The sequence below is a fragment of the Ursus americanus genome, chromosome 18, assembly GCF_024610735.1.
Source record: "Ursus americanus isolate L20-20 chromosome 18, mUrsAme1.1.p, whole genome shotgun sequence".
Classification (NCBI taxonomy): domain Eukaryota; kingdom Metazoa; phylum Chordata; class Mammalia; order Carnivora; family Ursidae; genus Ursus; species Ursus americanus.
This window is the reverse complement of record NC_142144.1, coordinates 3336304-3355674: the sequence shown is the minus strand read 5'-3', so window position 1 is coordinate 3355674 and position 19371 is coordinate 3336304. Positions and strand designations below refer to the sequence as shown.

The 19371-nt window shown below is 56.5% G+C and overlaps 1 protein-coding gene across 1 annotated transcript in view; it reads right to left on the bottom strand.

Annotated features, from left to right (window-relative positions):
* FAM163B (family with sequence similarity 163 member B) overlaps positions 1-6837 on the bottom strand; it is a 28910-nt gene extending 22073 nt beyond the window's left edge. Inside the window, exon 1 of the mRNA XM_045771174.2 lies at positions 6574-6837. The gene's annotated coding sequence lies outside the window, so the exon portion shown is untranslated. The remainder of the gene's footprint in view (positions 1-6573) is intronic.
* Between the last annotated feature and the right edge of the window lie 12534 nt (positions 6838-19371).

Sequence of the window (19371 nt, the reverse complement as noted above, 5' to 3'; positions counted from 1 at the left end):
CCTGTTCAGAGCATCCGGCGGGGTGTGCAGCCGCCGGATCCCTACCCACCTGCCCCCACTCTCCCCTCTTGCCCCCAGGTCTCATGGTCAACAGTGGGGATTTTTCCAGAGAAAAGAGGGTGCGCAGGGAAAAACAAGACAGCCCGTGGCGATAAAATCCACCATAAAAGCGATTATGTAAGATGCGTCGTCAACCAAACATTTTCTTTTTGAAATAGAAATCTGTTTAGTAATTAGAGGAAACTCTCGTGTGGGAAGTTCCGTGAAGGTAAAATTAAAGTTGACTATATTTTTAATTTTGTAAATGGGTTCGCACTGAGCCAGGAGCTTTCTGTATAATGAATGTTTTAACCAAACAAACTCTAAACACAGGTAAATACCAGAAGCTCGCAATTTAACAATGTTACAAAGAAGTTGCTGTTTTTCTGTGAAACATTAGACTTTATCACTGTCCTCCTTCGAACCAAAATTGGATCATCATACCCCGGAATTAGCCCTCTCAAAGCCATTGCTGATTTTGCAATGTTTCCAGGGGAGACCCTGACAGCAAGAGACACACGGTCTTGGCCCTAAGTGTGGGTCCTTCCCTGAGCCAGTGGGGTCTGCTGGCTCTGGAAGTGTGTGTGTGTGGGAGGGCTGCCCTGCAGAGAAAGTGTGTCTGGACGAGGTGCTTGCCTTGGAATCTGAAAATGAAGCTTCTCGAAGGTAACCAGTAAGTGCACTTGTCAACAGCAAATGGAAGAATTGGGAAAACAGGGAGTAAATATGACATTCAGACACTGCGAGGCGAGCCCCCCCCCAGGTGTCAGGGGCACACTAATGATGCTTCCCAGCTTCCTCCTATGCCCAGGGACACACACTCTCGAGCTCCGAGCAGCCCCGGTTCCTGCTCCCAGCAGTCTGGCAAAATAACCCCAGCCAACGCTAGGGGGACGCACGGGCAGGAAGCATGGACGGAGGCAAAGCTGGCTGGCGCTCTGGAGTTGAGGCAGGGCCATGGGGCAGGGGTGGGGGCTTGGCCTCGGGTCCCTCCCTTGTCTGCAGCAAAGCTCTCTCAGCACCAGGATGGCGGGGAGCCTTTTCGAGCCTGGGCAGAGAGACCAGAGGAAGAAAGAGGGTGATGCGTGGGAAAGTCGACCTCAGTCACAACAGATTTGAGGCTCAAAGCCTATGAGACCACCAGGAATTGGCCATCTGGTTCCCCACACCCTCATAGGGAGTGGCTTGCTGGAGAAAGTCAGGGTATCTTCTGTGAGTCACTGATTATCAGCCCAAGTCAACAGACAGGTGTCCTGCATCCCAGTGATGGCAGAAATGCCCCATCTCTCCTGCATGCCTGTTCCTCCCCACTCCATACTCCTCCTTGAGGGCTTAGCTCAAGTTCCACCTCCAGGAAGCCCTCCCTGACTGCTCTGTCTGGCCCATGGGGCATCTTCCTCCAAATCTGGGATGCCCGCTGCCGTACCCATGCTACAATCCATTGAGAGCTGCCCATGCCCTGCTGTCTCATTCTATTCACAAGTGCACACCCCCCTCAGGCCCCTTCCGCCACGAGAGCCTTTCCTGCTGGGATCACACGAGTGAACAAATCAATAACATTGTCCAGCACAAACAGAAACCCAGGATGACCTGCACGCCGGCTTACTAGTGCGGGGCCCGCTGAATGGATGAGAAGATGGGTGCTGACACGGGGGCAGATCAAATCTGCCACTACAGGGCAAGGGAGGAGGACCCACAGAGAAGGCCCCGGAAGACACCCGGGCGGCCGGCACGCAGACGACTAGCAGGGGCCGAGTGCCAGGGGTGGGTCACCTTGGGGATGCCCGTGGCTTTTACTCTGTGGAACACAGATGAATGGATGGTTTGATTTTCTTTTAGAGCCAGCATACATGCATTTTATTTAAAAATTCCTTTAGCGTATTAAAATGCAATACAGATCAGCTGAACACCTAAGTGGCTCGGAAGAGACAGGCACCTGCGAAGCTTTCTGCAGGTGGAGTCGGTTCTCTGTTTTGGTGAACAGCATGTTTTCTAGAATGGTGTGCCTCCAACTTCACCAAACACAGGAATTACCCGGGGAGCCTGTTCAAGCAGAAGTTCTGGAGGGGGTCTGAGAATCTGCGCTCCCAGCAATTCCTGGGGATGCCGACACTGCTGCCTTGCAGACACGCTGGGCCAGTGCTGCTCCCAGGGTAGGCTCCTGCGGGATGCGCGGCCAAGTACAGCAAATGGCGGTGAACAACAGCAACAACAATGATAATAAGAGGAGGGCTGCTCTCCGAGGACCCAGGCCAGCCTGGGAGCGCCCCGAAGGACCACCTCGGCCATTGCCATTGCTTCGCAGAAACGGTGGATCTGGTCGGGAATAACCCAGACGCAGGTGGTAGACAGGGAGCCAGGGTGCCCCGAGGCCATTCTGCCCTGAGGCCACCCTACGGCTGAACCAGGAAACAAGCGCTCAAGCACCCATTGGGGCTGCCCGGGGGGTGGACTAGCGCGCAGCATGCCTGGACCGCCCTCCCCAGTCGGCCAGCTCAGTAGTCATCGGGAGCATCCTACGAGGTAGATATTAATATTATCACTGAAGAACCCAAGGCCCAGAGATGCTAAGTCACTTCACCAGGGACACACAGCTTGGGCAGAACCATGGCTCTGGTCAGTCCCAATGACCAATGCTCTCATCCACTCGACCGCTCTACCAACCTCTCCACGTGGCAGGCAATGTGGCAGATGAGGCTGTGGCCCCGGGAGCCTGGCCAGCCTCCACGGGGGCCTCCCGACTGGCCGAGCCTCTTCCCACCTCTGCCACCTGGGAAAGCTGTGCACAGGGGTAGAGTGACTGGCCAGGTGCGGCCAGGGCCCACTCCCATGGAAAGCCCCCGAGGTGGGCAGGGACCATGTGCAGAGGACAGGAAGTACCATCGAGTCAGGCTATGATGGGCACTTCTGACGCCGTGCTGCTGCTGGAACAGAAAGTCCTCCTTGGGAGCCCTGGGGGCTGCATCCTACCGCTTACGCTGGCCCATCCTGCATGTCTGGCCATGCCCAGGTCTCTGGCCCAGCCCCATGCAGAGGAGTGCTCTAGGACCGCTATTTGCTCCGTCCCCAGCCTCTCCCACCACCCAAAGCGCATCCCAGTGCCCCCACCTCGATTGGAAGGTTGTTGCTGCCCACTTCTTACTCTCCTGGTCCAGGCCTCCATCGTTTCCCTTCTGACTGGAGGCAGTGACCTCTTCCAGAGCCTTCCTGCCTCCAGCCTCACTCTCTCCAAGCAATCCTTTACATTGCAGCCCAAGAACATTCTCTAGAGGCTGGATCTGGCTGTGTCCCTCCCAGGCTCACGATGCCTATGGTTTCTGTGGACGTCTAGGGAAACCCACCCCCGGAGCAGGGCTTACAAGCATTGCCTGATCTAACCTCCCCCTTGCTCCCTACTCCAGAGGCCCCAGGACTCTCACCAGGATCTTTTGTTTCATCCTGCAAGGCCCCCAGGGAAATAGGGCTCACAGTCCCCATTTCACAGCCCAGCACGTCCCACAGCCAGTTAGTAGAAACACCAGACTCAGAAACAAACCTCGTGTGATTTCGGGGCTCTTGCTGCAGCCCACTCTCCCCCTGGGACAAGGTGGTCAGTGCCCCCAGAATTCCTCCTGCAACCCCCACCATCCTTAGGCAGCCCCAGCCAGGGGGCTGGGCCAAGCCTGGGGGAGGGCTCCCTAGCTTGAGCCTGTTTGGGGAGGGGACCTGATTCCCAAGGGAACAAAGAGCTTTGAAAAGAGAAACCAGCGCACCCGCACCCGCACCCAGGAGCCTCTCCGCTCAGCGGTGGAAGGAGAGGAGCTGGCAAATACTGAAGAGGCTGGGCTTGTCAAATCCCCTTTGGAGCAAATCCAAAGGGATCAAGACACCGCAAGGAAATCCAGCTCCAGGAGGAGAGCAAAGCCAGGCTGAGAAGCCCCCAGTTGCCCTGGCCTCCGTGGAGCAGACCGTGGGAAGAGACTCGGGGCGTCCAACGCCTCGGACAGGCCCAGTTTCTCAGTGGCCATCGTGCGCTGGCGGGGAAGCCAGAAGCACCCTCAGTTCTACGCACGAGGAGGCTGAGCGATTTGCCCGAGGTAGCCCCAGAATCCACTCTCCCCGCCGCATGCACTGCCTCTCACTGATGGACAGACGTAGACTTGCTACTTCGGAGAGAGTGGCGGGGCCGGGAGCTCCCGGGGGGACAGGACAGGGGCCCTGTCGCCACTGTGCCTTGCCTCCTGCCCGGAGTCAGACACAATTTATAGAGATGTGATAACGCTCTCCCGCAGCCCCGCCTGCTCCCTCACCCCTCCTGAGCGCTGTAATGATTCCTCACTGGATCTCGCTGTCTCCGCTCCCTAGACCAGGCCCAGGGGCCTCCCTGAGGGAGTGGGGCCCTGCTGTGCAGCCTCCAGGCCGGCCGGGCCATCTGGCTCACCCAGCACCAGCACCAGCAGTCTGCAATTTAGAGCCGACCCCCAAACATGCAAGCCTGGGGTGATCACTTGAGTGGGGCCCTTGGGCTCAGGTTTGCCCAGAGATTTCAAAACCCCTCTGTGTTCCCTCAAAACTGTAGCTCCTCCCAGCCCTACCCGCTCATTCAGGGCTTAGATGAACAGAGTGGTAATGGCTCATCGGGGCATAACATGAACCACTCCATCATTTCACAGCTGAGAGACTGAGGTCTAGAGAGGGAGAGTGACTTGTCCAAGGTCACCTGGAAAGATGGACAGAACTGGGCAGATCAGCCTGGGCTTCTCCAGCTCTGCCCACCCTTCCCTCCACCCCAGGGTCCTTACTCATGTTTGACGATTGTGCTGGTGTAAGCAATGCGCCTCTGGGAGCTTGAAGCCTCGGAGGCTGGGAGGGGCTCTGCGGGGGAAGCCCTCCTCTCTCCCCTGGAGAGGCCAGGCTGAAGAAGCTGCGACACGACAGGCCAGGCTCTCAGCAGAGAGTGCCAGTGAGCTCCAGAAAGACCAGCCGATGCTCCCCAGAGCTCCCCACGCACCCGTTGCAATGCACCCCTTGGGCACCGAGGCTAGGAGAGCTTGCGGGTCCTTCCCAGACCCCCAAACCGTTCAGGAGGCCAATTCCAAGCCTTCCAAGTAAATTCGGACCTGTGAGCCCTGCTGGAAACTCAGGTGGCAGGGAGACCAGAAGTCAGGAGCATTCAGGGTTCAAGGATCACCCTGTTTTTTTCACCCTGTCACTCAGGTGCCCAACAGCCACTGCCAAACGAAATGAACACAACCCCACACTGCCTGAGCCCCAGCCTCAGGAGCAAGATGAATTCGTCACAAGTTGCCAGCACCCGAGCTCCTGAGGAAGCTTACAGTCCTCGCACAAAGGACTAAAGTCACCCCTCCCTGGGCCTGGGAAGTGCTTGCTTAGGGAAGAAGAGCTCTGGTCCCCTAGGCTCTCTCCTCAGTGCTACTGGCAGAGGGGGATGGATGCTGTCCTAGCAAGTGGGAACTTTCTGGGGTTGGAAGTTCTCATGGCGTCTGGAAACGCCCCCCACCCCCCAACCAAGAGCGTTTCCTGGCATGAGTTGAGGGGAATGCTGGGGAAAGGCTGGCAGGTTGTCCCCTCTGGCTCTCCGGAGCTCCAGCTTCCTGAGGAATGTGAGAACAGGGCATGCAGGGGCTAAGGCCTCTGGGACACTCCCTTATCCTCGGGAAGGGTCAATGAACTTGACCTTTGAGATTCTTGTCACCAAGTCATGGGGGTGACTCTGCGGGGGACCATTAGCGTCCATGTGGTCCTTGGCTTTGGGAGAACTGGACACTGGGTGGGATGAAGGGGCAGAATCAGGAGGGTGGACAGGCAACCTCTCCTGGATTTTTAGTGTTTGAAGAGTCCTTTATTCCCGGCTAGGAAAACGCAAATGCCAGTCTGGTTCTCTTCTCCCCCATTTAAGCGGAGATTTCAAACAGACAAAGGTGCATGTAAGGTCAGTGGCAGCGACAGAGGATGGGCTGTTTGAGGTCAGCTCTACACTTACTGGCTATGTGACCTTGGACAGGTGACCAAACTTCCCCAAGCCTCAGTTTCCCCATCTGTCAAATAAGACCAATGCCCCTTTCTCCTGGGTGTTGGGTGAATTGGATGAGTGACTACTCGCAGGCCAGGTGCCCAGCAGGTGCCTGGTAGAAGGCAAGCCTCAGTAAATGAAAGGTTTTAGCTCCTGGCACCAGAAAGAATGGAGGCCAGGCTCCTCTCGGAAACTTTCTCTCCCCAATTTCCTCCATGCCCAGGCCAAGAAAGAGCCTAGGTGTCCCTTGGCACAGTGGGTCCCCCGCCTCCCTCAGGCCGGCGCAGCCACCTGGGTCCCCGTTCAAGGTCCACAGCCTCCTCCCCAGGGGCGCACTTCCAGGGCAGATCGAGATGGGACAGGTGGTGTGGCTGGGCTTCTGCGTGGGGCGGGGACCCTGCTCCAGGCTGCTGGGCAGCCTGCAGTGGGTGCTCCAGCTGAGGTGGGCACCGAGCCGGGGCTTCCCTGCCTGCGTCCTTGGCGTCCTCGGCCCCCGCGCCCCGTGACCGCTCGGCCCTTACCTTGAACCATGGGAACGGCGCTGCCCCGGCCGGCCGAGGACTTGGGCGCACGTGACGGGGCGGTCCGGCGTCCGTCCGGGGCAGGGCGCAGCTACCAGCGGCGGCTCCTGCCCAGGCCACGGGCTGCGGCGCCTGCTGGGGCCGGGCGGGCGAGGCTGGCGCTGGGGAGGCCCGGAGGCCCGCGGGAGGCGACTGCTTGCCGGGGCGGGAGCCCCCTGCCAGCTCCGGCTGCGGCCGCGGCTCGGGACGCGCAGGCTGGCTCCCTGCGAGCGGCACGCACGGCTCCAGCCCAGTCCCAGGCGCGGGGCGCGCGCTGGCGGGAGGGCGCGCGCCCGAGCCGGCGGAGAGCGCGCCGCCGTCTCCGCGCGCGCCGCCGTCGGGGGCTGCGGGGAGCGGTTCAGGAGCTGTCCCTGGTGCTGACGGCTCGTCCGCGTTGGGGCCAGGGCCGAGGCCGCACGACCTCCCGCCGGCCTTGGGGGCACCCCCCGCGCCCGCCCCGCGCCCCGCGGGGGCTCCCTTTGCTCTTCGTGTGCTTTCCGGCGCTCCCCGTTTCCACAGCGTTGGGATTGGGAGTCAGGCTGAAGCTGCTGCTGCTTACCCAAAGTGCGACCTTGGGGCAAGTTCCTTCCCGAGGGGGACCCTCTCTCTGGTTCTCACCTTTGAAATGGGCCATAGAGGTGCCTGTAAGGTCGGTCTGAGAATGCAGGGCAGGGACGTCCAGGGGCCTGGCACGCAATAAGTGCTCAGCAAACTCTAGCCTTTCTGGTTTGTTTTCATTTCCTGGGGAGCAACCACTCGGCCAGGGGGAGAAAGGGCAGTGCTTGTCCTGCTCTGGGCTGGCAGGGGTTTGGGGCCTACTAGCTGCCTTTGGATCTCTTAGGGCATCCATAGAGGAAGGGAGCAGACTTCTTGCTTGGGACCACAAAGCACAGAGTTAGGACCAATGGCTGTTCATTGAAGGAGAACAGATGGGGCTGGTTGCTTCCTGACATAAGGTCCCTCAACCCGAAAGGACTGCTCCAAGAGGCGGTGAGTGGCCTCTGTCCCTGCAGATAGATCCTCCAGAGGAGGCTGAGGCACAGGGCCCCGGAGCTAGGGGATGTCTGGAATGAAACATCAGTTAGAGTACGTAAAGCACTAAGAACCATGCCTTGCACATTGAAAGCATAATACGAATGTTTGCTTTTTTGACTCTTAAGTTCTTTATAGGACACCATATCCTGGTGGGAAGAACCTGTTATGTCACTCCCATTCTAGAGATGAGAATACTGAGGACATATAGAGGGGATCAAGCGACCTGCTTGGAATTCATTCCCACCTTATAGATGGGCTGAGGAGAGAAGGGTAAGCAACTCGCTCAGAGTCACCCCACAGGACCAAGAGGGTGAGTTCTTACAGACCAACACACGTCCAACCTGCCACCTTGCCCTGTCAGGTCCCCTAGGCACGGTCACTGCTCAATTTCCCAAAGCTGTTCAAGCCATATTGACCCCGGAGAGCTTCCTTACAGCAAACTGGGCAGGTCCCTCATTCCTCTTCACTAATGGAAAGAGCTGGTGCCGCCCGGGTGAGCACCTCTGTCCCTTCCAAGCAGGATAATTAAACGTCACCTGCCTCATTTCCTAAGGGATCAGTGGCAGTGCTTGATTTGCTAATTAACTGTGTACAGTACCTGCTTCCACCAGGCACTCATTTCATGATAAACATCACTCATTATGTGCCCAGTACGCCCCGGACACAAGGCTAACCATGTTGCCGCATTGTCTTGTTTAAATCTTCTCAACTACCCAGTGAGATAGACACTGGTATTGCCCTCACTTTGCAGCGAAGATCGGAGGCTGAAGAGCTGCAGACCAGAGCTGGGCTAGACTAAATCCCAAACATGGGCTCCTTACACCCTCCTTCCAGATATCGATGTTCTCCCCAACCTAGGAAAAAATACGGGAACATTAATAGAAATTCCATATAAGGAGGAGCGGGTGGGGGGGAGCTGGAGAGATACAAACAGCCAGCCAATTGCTGCCCTAGGAGTCAGCTTAGAAATCCTTTAAATTGACATTTTCCTTCAAAATCCCCATTATGACAACTGAGCCACTTGTGTGTGTGTGTGTGGTTTTTTTTTTTTTTTTTAATTTCAGGACTGCTTAGATCCTGGCAAATGTGTGCCAAGAATTTTAAAAGAAGCATCACTGCCAAATCCTCTTTACCACCCAGCTCCAATGCCCTTCCACTTCTTCCCACGCCTGCTCTTCATTCACATGCTGCAGAATTCCCCAGCTGTGGTCTGGGCGGCTGCAGACCTCCGGAGCTCCTGACCCCGTGAAGCACTGACTTCTTCCCCATGCTCTATGGAAGTGGGCTCCCAGGGCTTGTGACAATGCAATCAGAGCCCATTTCCCTTAATCCAGGACTGAAAATACAACATATAAAGCAGATACCCTTCTTACTCTCACTTTACCCATGGCAGCCGAGGCATGACGTAGCTTACCGCTGGCCCCACGGGCAACAACGGGGTGGCCTCACTGACCGGATTCATTTGGAGAACGAGGCTCCATGGTCACCCTGAACTCACTCTTTGGGTGACCAAACCATGGCCTGGTTTTAAGCAAAAACCCCATTTCCAAAAATAAAAATGGGGGGAAAGTGAAGAGTCACTGGTCCGATGTTATAGAAACAATTCACCGTCAGGTTTCCTTAAATAGCCCGTTCTCCTCGTGCTTGTGAAAAAAGGATTTGAGCTACACATAGCTCTTTCCAGTTGGCCAAAAACAGTCCTGGGGGTGGGAGAAACGGCTCGGCGCCCCCAGCCCCCGAGTTCCTTCCACTACCGCACGCTTTCAGTCACATGGCAACTTCAGTTTATGGTGGTTTCTGCGGCCCCATCACCAGCATCTTTCCCCGGCACAGAGCTTCATGGATATCACTCAGATCCAACAGATGGCCGAGTTGGTTGAAAACGCCCCAACACGTTCCAACACGTGTGGCTGTTTACAGGGGTTCATTTTCCACTGGGGGCAAATGGGACTTTTGTAAGGTCAACCCCGTGCTCCAAAGACAGGACCTTCATGTCCATCCACTTCCTTGCGGGGCCAGGGTGGATGGCTTGTAGAGGAGGGGCCGTGATGACCAATGCCCGTCTCTCGCTCGGGCTCCGTGAAAGTACGTGTTCAATACGCATGACCCTGACTGGATGTATAGGGACACCGTATGCCAGTGACGGCAGGTGCCTGGACATTCCGCTCATAGCCGCACACCGAAGATAGCCACATACCAATTCAGACAGAGGGAATTACGTTCTTGGAGGCAAAGTGTACGCACCCAGCTGCTGCTTCTGACCTGAGTCTCGTCCGGCTCAGAGGTAGAGGAGCCAAGTTCTTGAGTGAAGATTCGGCCAGGATATGAAGAATAATGGCCCAGAGCCTTTCCAATTCCCTTTCTGGGAACCCTCAAGAGGGAGTGAGCTCACCATCACTAGGCATGTCCAAGCAGCAGCTGGCCGTCCACTCACAGCAGACAAGCTGGCTGAGCTGGCCCCCAGGGGACCCCCCTGTTCTAGAAAGTCTCTGAGGTTTCAGAAGGGGTGGCTGATGGCAGCTCAGAGAAGGTGCCCCACTGCCCAGCCCCCATTTCAGCTGCCCAGTGGCTCTCAGGCCACCAAAGGGGGCCCCACATGGAGTCTTCCAAGTTCTTCTTTCCCCAAATGGGCACTGGGTCGAATGACCCAAGTGGCTGCTGTTTCCACCACCATCTACTTCTGGAAATTGCCAGTGCCTTTGGGTAATTACTAAATTAACCTTTGTTTGGTCTTTGAATTGTTTTCTTTCCCCTGGTCTGCGCTCCCGAGGGGTTTTGCTGTTGATCAAATGGGCTCTGTGTGTCCACTTATGTCACTGAACCTGTGTCTACCCAATTCCAAAATATCCATCCAGGTCAAGCCCATTTAGAGAATAGATTTTTTTTTTTTTGAAGAGATGAGCAACGCCATGACATGGCGATTATTCTGTGGTGCTGGCTAGGCAGAGCGCTCTCACATTCTGATCAAGGGCTGTGGATTGGGCGTCTTTAGGACATGACTGGAAGAATGACAAGGCATCAAAGCATGCAGGAGAGAGCAAGACACTGAGCGTGCAGGGGGACGGGTGCAGGCGGACTGGGGGTGCCTGTGGGGGCCTGTGTGTGCTCAGGTACCCGTGCCGTGCGCGGTGTTTCCATTGCCCTGCTTTGAAAAGACAGCCTTGTCTGTTTGAACAGAAATCACCGGTGGTTTTCAATTACTGCAACATTTTACAACGTTGTGACAGCGAGCTTGATATGCTCATTCTTTAGGAATCTCCGAGGATGATGGATGAAGACGAGGTGGCACCGAGCGAGGTGCTGCCGATCAGCCAAAGGTCCCTCGGGGCTCCTTGGGTGAATCACAGTTCATCGTGACACGTCCCGCCAAGGGTGGGGCGTGAGGTGGGGGCTACGAAGAGTCTTCCGTCTCCTCCGTTTCTGGGAATGTTTCTCCGGAGGAGCGTTAACAAGAACTCTGGTGATCTCATCTTCGCTTTCCAGCCAGCCCACTCGCCACAGCTTGAGCAAATCCAGGCGGTGCGTGCGTGGACTCGTTCATTCATTCACGTGCCACGCGCTGTGGGTGCAGAGACGGAGCTGAAGGCCCTGGCGTCGGGGAGCACAGAGGGGGCCAGGTTTCCAAAGGCTGTGGAGACGGGGCTCCCTGGGTCGGGTTGAGCCGGACCCAGGACGGAACTGGGGATAGCGGGCATCTGGGGCGAACTTATTAGCACACGGTGCTCCTGACAGCACGGAGACAAGGATTCGTCTGGCACTGAAGGAATTGCGCCTCAGAGAAGGCGAACAGCTCACGCTAGGCCACACCATGGCCACCCTGCCCTCCGCGTCTGACTCCAGAGTCTGAGCTGAGCACGTCCTATGCTGCCATGCAGCCCTGAGTCTATCCTGCTGAAAAACAGGAGATAAAAATAAGACATTGCCTATTTTGACCATGGGATGCTAAAATTAAAGCAATCTCCCTATAACCTGTCTGCTTCTGTTAGCCCGGGCTTGTGGAGGCTGCAGAACGCCGCTCATTTGAACGGCAGGTGAAGATAGCAGGACAGTAGCAGACATCACACGTAACAGTAAGGCGTCGTGGGAGGGGGGACCCCGTCACTGCCCCCGGGGGAGAGCAGGGCCTTCCCACGGGACAGTCTCTGAGGGGCCACGTGCAGCCACGTCGCCGGGGCCCTATAGCCCATGACCTTCTCTGGGGCACAAAGATTGAAAACAAGGGCTTGGCCGTTGCTGTCCTATCAGACCCATCCCTGCCACCGGCCCCTGATGTCCTGGTTGATGGTGGCGGATTTGGATTGGGGGCCAGGAGGAAGGAGGGTGTGGGAGGAAGGAAGAGGGGGAACAGTGGGGTTAAGAGTGGGGAAGCAGAATGAGCACGGCACACCAAGGACAAGGACAAACCTGGTGCTCCAAGGTCGAAGGGTGCAGAGCGTGGTGTGGGCTGCCGAGGCTCCCTCCCACCTGGCCTTGCTGCCCCCCACTCCCACATCTGGGGCCTCAGCTAGGGTCTCGATGCAGTAGCATGCCCGGGACATGCCCTCTTGCAACCCCCCCAAAGAAGCATGGAGGATGAATTTCCCTCTCCGTCCAGGCCCTGCGCTCGTTGTCCATGGTTCTGATTCTTGGGCACGGTCTCATCCATGGGCTGCCTCATTCTCTGCCCATCTGCTCTGGGCTGGAAGAGCCGTGAGGACAGAGCTTTGTCTTTTCTGTTCTCCACTGCCTCCCAGCGCCAGCCTCAGTGAGAAGGCATTCCCCGGAGGCTCTGTGCTGATCCTGGATTTTCTGCACCCCAGACAAGGGGTGACCAGAAGCACAGCCTCCCTCTGCTCTGCACGCCCCCACTGGAGCCCCCTGGCCACTGTGATTTTTCCCATTAGACTGACAAGGACATGTGAGTGACAGGCCAGGCTACAGAGGTCATGAGCAACTCAGGGGTGACTCCTGCCCAGAGCCCCCTGTCCCCATCCTGGGGCCTCCCAGGAAGAAAGGACAGACACCGTCTGAGCCCATCAGCCCTGGGGACTCTTGGACCAGCAGAGCTTCTGTCCCCCCTGAGTTCACCCTACACTCGCCCCAGGCCCCTGTGCTGCAGGAACTGCCAGACTGTTCCCCGTTGTTTCCAGGATGGGGGGCAATCTTAGCTCTCCATGCCTGCCCGGCCCACCATCCCTCCCCAGGCCCAGCCCTGCCCTCTCAGGACTGATGTCCTAATGGGTCTGCTGCTGCCTCCTCCAGGCCTGCTCCGGGGCTCAGCCCGCAGTCTGAGGGGGCCCAGAACTTGGACCCAAGGGTGCAGATCCGCTGGTGGCCATACAGCCAAGCTCCACACCGCCGTGGGCCGAGCGATGGAGAGACGGGGGCTTGGAGGCAGACAAGACTGGGCCGGATCCTGGCCCTGCTCATTGGGTGGGTGAATACAGGCCCTTTGCTCAGCCCCTCCAAGGCTCAGTTTCCCCAGGTGTGGCTCTGAGCTACACAGCTCTGCCTATGTCACAGGATGAGGGTGAGGTGACCCTTGCCTTGCCCAGGCTAGGCTGGGCCCTACCAGCACGGATGCGGCCATCCTGGCAGAAAGGGCTCCACTGAGCCCCGAGCCCCACCTCCTCTTCTGGCCTGGAGCCTGGGTGCTGGTGTCTGGAGCCCCAGTCCTGCTGGCTTCCTCCATCCTGGGTGGGTGGGTGGGGACCTTGGCGAGACAGCCTCCTTAGCACTGACGGAGCCTGGAGGGGGCTGGCGTTCACCCGGGACCCCTGCCCGTGGCCGCTTCCCACTGACCGCCCCAGGGACTCCCCAGCCCTGACTGGCAGGCCTTCCCTCCATCCCTGGGCTCTGGAGAGGCCTTTGCATTCTTGTCTTTCCCTTGGCAATGCTCTGGCTCACAAGGCTTTGGGGAGAACATCTGGAGGCACATTAGCATGCGCCTCAGAGCTGGGCCGATGGATGCACTGCTCCCAGCCCAGGCCCGTCGCTAGGCCACCGATCTATTCTGTGAATCGCGGTCGGAAACGTGGCAGGGAGGGGAAGTGCCAGCCGCAAAGCCTGCCTCCACGTGCCCTCCACCACCATCCCTGGTCTTGTCATGGACACCTGTCACCCCAAAATGGGGTCAGCCCCCCTCCCCACAGCTGAGGGTGCAGCGTGGCTCCTGGGTGGGGGAAGGGACCCTGGGCCGCTGTCCTTGTGATAAAACCATCATCACACACAAGGGCACTTGCCCTTCCCCATGCCGGCCTGGCCTCTCCCGCTGCACCATTTTCCTTTTGTTCTGTTTTGGGTTTTTGTTTGTTTGTTGAAGATTTTATTTATTTATTTGAGAGAGAGACAGAGATAGAGGAGAGGGAGAAGCAGGCTCGCCGCTGAGCAGGGAGCCCGATGCGAGACTCGATCCCAGGACCCTGAGATCATGACTTGAGCCGAAGGGAGACGCTCAACCGACTGAGCCACCTGGGTGCCGTTGCTGTTTTGTTTTGACGAGAAGCTGGGGGTAGTTACACCACCGCAAGACAAATAGACCCATGGCTCATGTTCCCCAGTGGTGACCTCGCGAGACTCTCGTGTTTCCCGTCCCTCCCCTGGGAGCCTTCTCCAGAGCTGCTCGGGCTGACTGTGCTTTCTTCCCCTGAAACCTGGGGCTGAGGATGCCCTGCCCCCCATGTGGCAGTTCGTGGCTCTTAGGAGGGGCTCGAGGGCTGTGTGTAAGGGGCGGGTGGCGGCTGCTTTCCATGGGGCGGTTGGTGCTGGGCCTCTGCTTTGCAGCTTCCCGGCAGGGGTGGCCCGGACAGGGAGAGAGGTGCGGGGTCTTCATACCTGTGGCTCCCTCACTGTAGGGCCATGTCAGGCGGGGTGTGTCTGTCCACGCCACACACCAGCTCCCCTGTCCCCTTCCTGCGGGGGCCTCGCCCCTCCCCGGCCCCGGCGTGGGAGCAGCCCCTGGTCACTGCCTTTACCTGGTGGCTTTCCTCACCTCGCCCATGTCTCCGTAACAACCGCTATCTGATGCCTCCTCGAGCATTCTCGTCTGAGGGCCCTGCTGGAGGTGCCTTCCTCCCCGCCATGCTGGACAGAGGCTGTCCCCCTAGTCCTCACCAGAGTGGAGTGTCACTAATCCGTTCTATTTCCTCCTACTTGTCGGCAGAAAACTCTCTCTGCCTGGCCGAGCGTCTTCCTGCCGCTGGTGACGTGGAGAGCCTTCCATGCATCTGCTCCTATCGTCTGCCCGTTTCTCCCAACCCTGAGTCCTCGTGCCTCACACTGACGTGCACACACTCTTCATACACTCAGGATAGGAATCCGGCGCCTGTGTGACGGGACACAACTCCTTCCTCCGAGGCGGGCGCCCGTCTTCACCTGGGTGTAGGGTCTGCCATGGCGCGGAGGCCGCCAGTTCTCACGGGCGCAACCCGCCAGGCTTGCTGGGAGGCTCGTGGAAGTAGACGGTGTTTTCCTTACTGTTTGTGCTGTTCTGAGTTGAGGTTTAGCTTCTCACCCACGTAGGACTTCTGTGGCCACGTGCTAGAGGTTTACCTGCTCTTGTTTGCATTTTGTTTGGACGCACGGAGAGCCAGGTGTCACCGGTTCCCTGTCGAAGTGGAAATTGCGTCCATCCAGATACGCAGGGGTCTGGCCCTAGAGCCTCTGCTGCCCTACGACCCACGTGCCTGTCTGTCCGCTGGCAGGCGACACGTGCAACTTTCACAGCTCCGTGGAGCCACTGTTACCTGCAAGCTTGTCCATATCCTCTTCTTCTGGTTCACGGTTCTCTTGAGTTTTCTCTTCTGCATGATCTGTATAATCAGCTCGTGAGACTCGAAACCCTTTAGGGGCCCTAACTCAGATTGGATAGAATTACAGATCAGCTTGAAGAAACCCAACACCCGGAGAAGCAGAGCAAGAGCGACGGAGATGTGAGGACCTAACAGCCTGGGTTCAAATCCCAGCTCCGCCGCCCCACAGCTGTGTGCCCTTGCACACGTTGCTTGACTTCTCTGTGCTTCGGCTTCTTCAGCTGTAAAGTGGGGTAATAATGACACCAATGCCGCTCCAAGGGTTAGTGTAAAAAATAAATGAGCTATCATATGAGAAGCATGTATGGAAATCAGACATCATCGCTTTTAAGATACACCATTATTGCGTTTGCTACTAGGAAGGGAAACAAAACGTGGCCCCTCCCGCCGTGATAAGCCCTTGATTGTAAAGTCTATCTCAGTTTCAGAGATGTTCGAAGATGGAAGGCGTGTTTATTAGAATCAATATGGTAGACCATTGTCTTTGCGGTGTGGCAACAACTCCCACCCAGAGGACAGGGTTTACCTTCGCTTATGTAGATTTCCTTTGCTTTCCTGCAGTAGAACTTGAAAACTTACAGTCTTCATATAGGCTCTTTACGGTCTTCAGAAATTTTTAGGAGGCTAAAGGGATCTTGAGGCCCCAAAGTCTGAGAAGCACGGCTCTGCATTCTTAGAAAGGCAGAGAAAGCTTGGGATAATCTGAACAGATGCCAGAAAAGCAGCTAATTGAAGTCAGTGGCTCTTGCTGATTGAAAAGAAAAGGAGAGGATCTTGCTAACGTGCACAAGGGTATTGACGTCGACTGGCTGCAGGTGTCCTGCACCTTGGGAAGCCTGGGAAAAGCTAAGCTGCCCGCCCCTTGTCCCCGTGCGGCTGCCTCCCCCAGGCCAGGAGCCTGGCCAGAATGCTAGACAGAAATAAAAGACAGAGATATTGAACCGGGAGAGTCTGTACTATGACTCCTACTCCCTGACACTCGGAAAATTCCGCTCGGTAAACGCAAGCGAACCCAATGAAGATTTATCAAGGCAATTATGAGTTTAACAAGGTAGCCAGTTACAAAATAAACATTAAAAAAAAAAATCAATGTTTTTGTACCTGTTACCGTAACCCAATTAGCTATGTGATGAGAAATGGCTTTGATCTGAGGGGCGGTTAGGGAGCTTAACTGGACCCGCCATAGGCCTTTATTTTGTAAAAACCAAGCAAACAGAGCACCACAGTCACACAGGAGGTCTGAGCAGTGGGCACATGAGTAGTATAATCTCATTCTTTGCATTTTTCTTGTGTTTGAAAGCTGTCCTAACCCAAAGACGATGGGAAATCCCACTCCTGGTAACAACAAAACCACCCAGACTTCCTCCCGTGTTCCATTAGATTCTATGTCCTCGTCAATTCTTGCGTCCTGTCTTCCTCTTCCTCGGGTGAAGATTTTTGTGCTGTCAGATCGAGTTATTGGACTCAATGCTTTCAGAAAGGGTGGTGGTAACATTCCCAAATCCTTGAACGCCTGGATTTTTCTTTTGCTCCCAAACCAGAATGCCGGGCTTGGGATGGTGGGTTGAGTGATATCATCTCTCGGAACTTGGAAGGAGGGCCCTACGTCTCCTGCTGCCTGGTGCTGCCAGTAGGAGAAGGGACAGGGACCAGGCTCCCACGCGCCCACAGGTGCCATCCCTCCCTTCCTCATGGTGGCTCCAGGCGCCTGCTCTGGGCTCTCTCCGAGCGCACAGGAACGAAACTTCACTCTGCTCCCGCCGATGTGGAAACGGGCCATGCGGCTGGAACGGGCCTGGTTTTTTCGTCTGCACCTGGCGAGTTCTTGGAGTCGAACATGGCATCTCTCTGTAGCTCTGGGTCTTTCCCTGGTCACCTTCTCCCCTCTGTCCTCACTGTGCCACTTGGGGCACATCCATCAGATGGCCGAGGGGCATCTGGAGCTGTCCCCAAGGTCCTGACTTCTGCCTCGTGCTTTCCATGACTTTGCCCTTTAAGACGTGTTCCTCGCGCGGCACCTGGCCTGATCTTCCAGCTCGCTGATTTACCCCTCAGATGTCTCCTTTCTGCTTTCAGCCCATCTATTTTAAATTCCAAGATCTCTAATTAGTTCTTTTATATAAAAGCCCATGCTCGCTCCATGGATCCGATAACCCCTCTTATCTCTCTAAAGGTAGTAATTATGCGTATTTTAAAGTCTCCTTCTGTTGACTCCATCAGTGCGCTCCCCTGGGCGTCCGGGTTTCTGTGTCTGAGGTGATGGCTCTTTTATGGGGTGCTTTTCCTCACATGCTTGGTCGTGTGGGCAGTGTGCCTATTTCTGCATTAGATTCCTGTTTATCTGTCCGCCGCGTCTGTTTCTGAACCTCTGGAGGAAGATGGGGAGGTCTGCGCACCCAGGCGAAGTGGGCAGGGGATTGCTCCGTTGGATTGGGGGGGTCCCTCGATTCACCGAGGTCTGTGGTTTCCTGGTCACTGTCTTGCTGTGGTGACCACCCTCTGCTTTAATCTGGGGACTTGGGGGTTCTCCGCTATCTACGTCAGTGGGCAGGGAGCGCCCTGACTGTTGCCCCCACCCCACCCCTGTGCCTCACCTCCCCGGCTCCTGATGGGGGGGGGGGCTCCAGCTGTGTTGGCCGCTGCCCAATCTGGCCATCCTGTGGGATGTGGTTCCCTCCGATTTTTTTTTTTTTTAATCTTTCTGGGATTCTTACAAAATTCTGATCCCCTGAAAAGACTCATTTGTTCAAATCAATTCCATTTTGATTTTTTTTTTCTTTTAAAAACATTTTTCTGACACTTGGTAGGATTTGGGAGATGGCATGTTTAATTTCTCGTGTGACTGAAGGCCCCCGAGTGTCATTCAACAGCACTTGAAGAACCCGTTTGCCCCGGATGCCCAGTGGGCCCCTGGCCAGAGCAGGGGAGGTGCTGGTGGGCCCGGCACTCGCACCAGCTGCAGAAGCACACGGCGTCCCTTTTCTGCAGATACTTTCAGGTTGATACTAAAATATGGGTCTGCCTGGCATTCTGAGACTGCAAAACAGAAGGTAACCAAAACGCTAAGACCACACCACTTATCAGTGACTTCCGGGGCCTTCCTCCGAGAGAGGGATGCTCCTCTGGTCCCTGATGGAGACGCTGGCCTCCCTGGAGTTCCTCTGCTCCCCGATGTCAGTTGATGTCTCGTTTCACGGACTGGCCTCCATGCTGAGATGTTGTCAGGGACAGTGAACAATCAGGACACTGACGCCAAAGACTCCATGAGACGTGCTCCTCCACAGGTCCGGGGATGGACCTGGAGCCCGTAGCAGTGACCGCACGGGACTTTCCATGCAGACCCACTGTCCGGGGACCGACAACGCGGGCCTGCGGCAGTCTACACAAAGCCAGCCGTTCCAAGACAACCCATCCCTCCAGATATTGACCAAGTGCCACCGGAAAGATGGCCCCACCCGCCTGCCCTCTGGCTCATGCCGCCCTCTCACCGCCTACGTGCGGCAGATCTGTGTCCTGGTGGTTTGAATTTACCCCCCCACTCTAGTGCGTTACTGGACGAGTCTGTCCCTAACTCGATCAGCGGCAGGAAAATTGGATCAGGGTGGGCCGATCGCTGTCCCCTTCTTGCCACGTGAATGTCAGAGGCCCCCAGGCATGGGGACCTGCTCATTTCTACAGCTTCCTCTTTGGAAAGCAGATGGCGAGCCTTGAGCTTTATTGAGTTTGTGTTTATGTACGTGGTGCATTTGATTGTAGCCGGAGGGCGGCTGCCTGGCCCATCAACAAGGTTGAAACCTGTAAGAAACTGTTCCAGGGAGGTGGTTTTGTCTTTGGTGGGTGGCCGAGAGCAGCTAGCAGTTGAACGAGCTCCTTGATCAAGGCCTTTGAGCCTTGGGAATGACTGCGGTTAGGGGGCCCGGCTGCCTTAGCCACC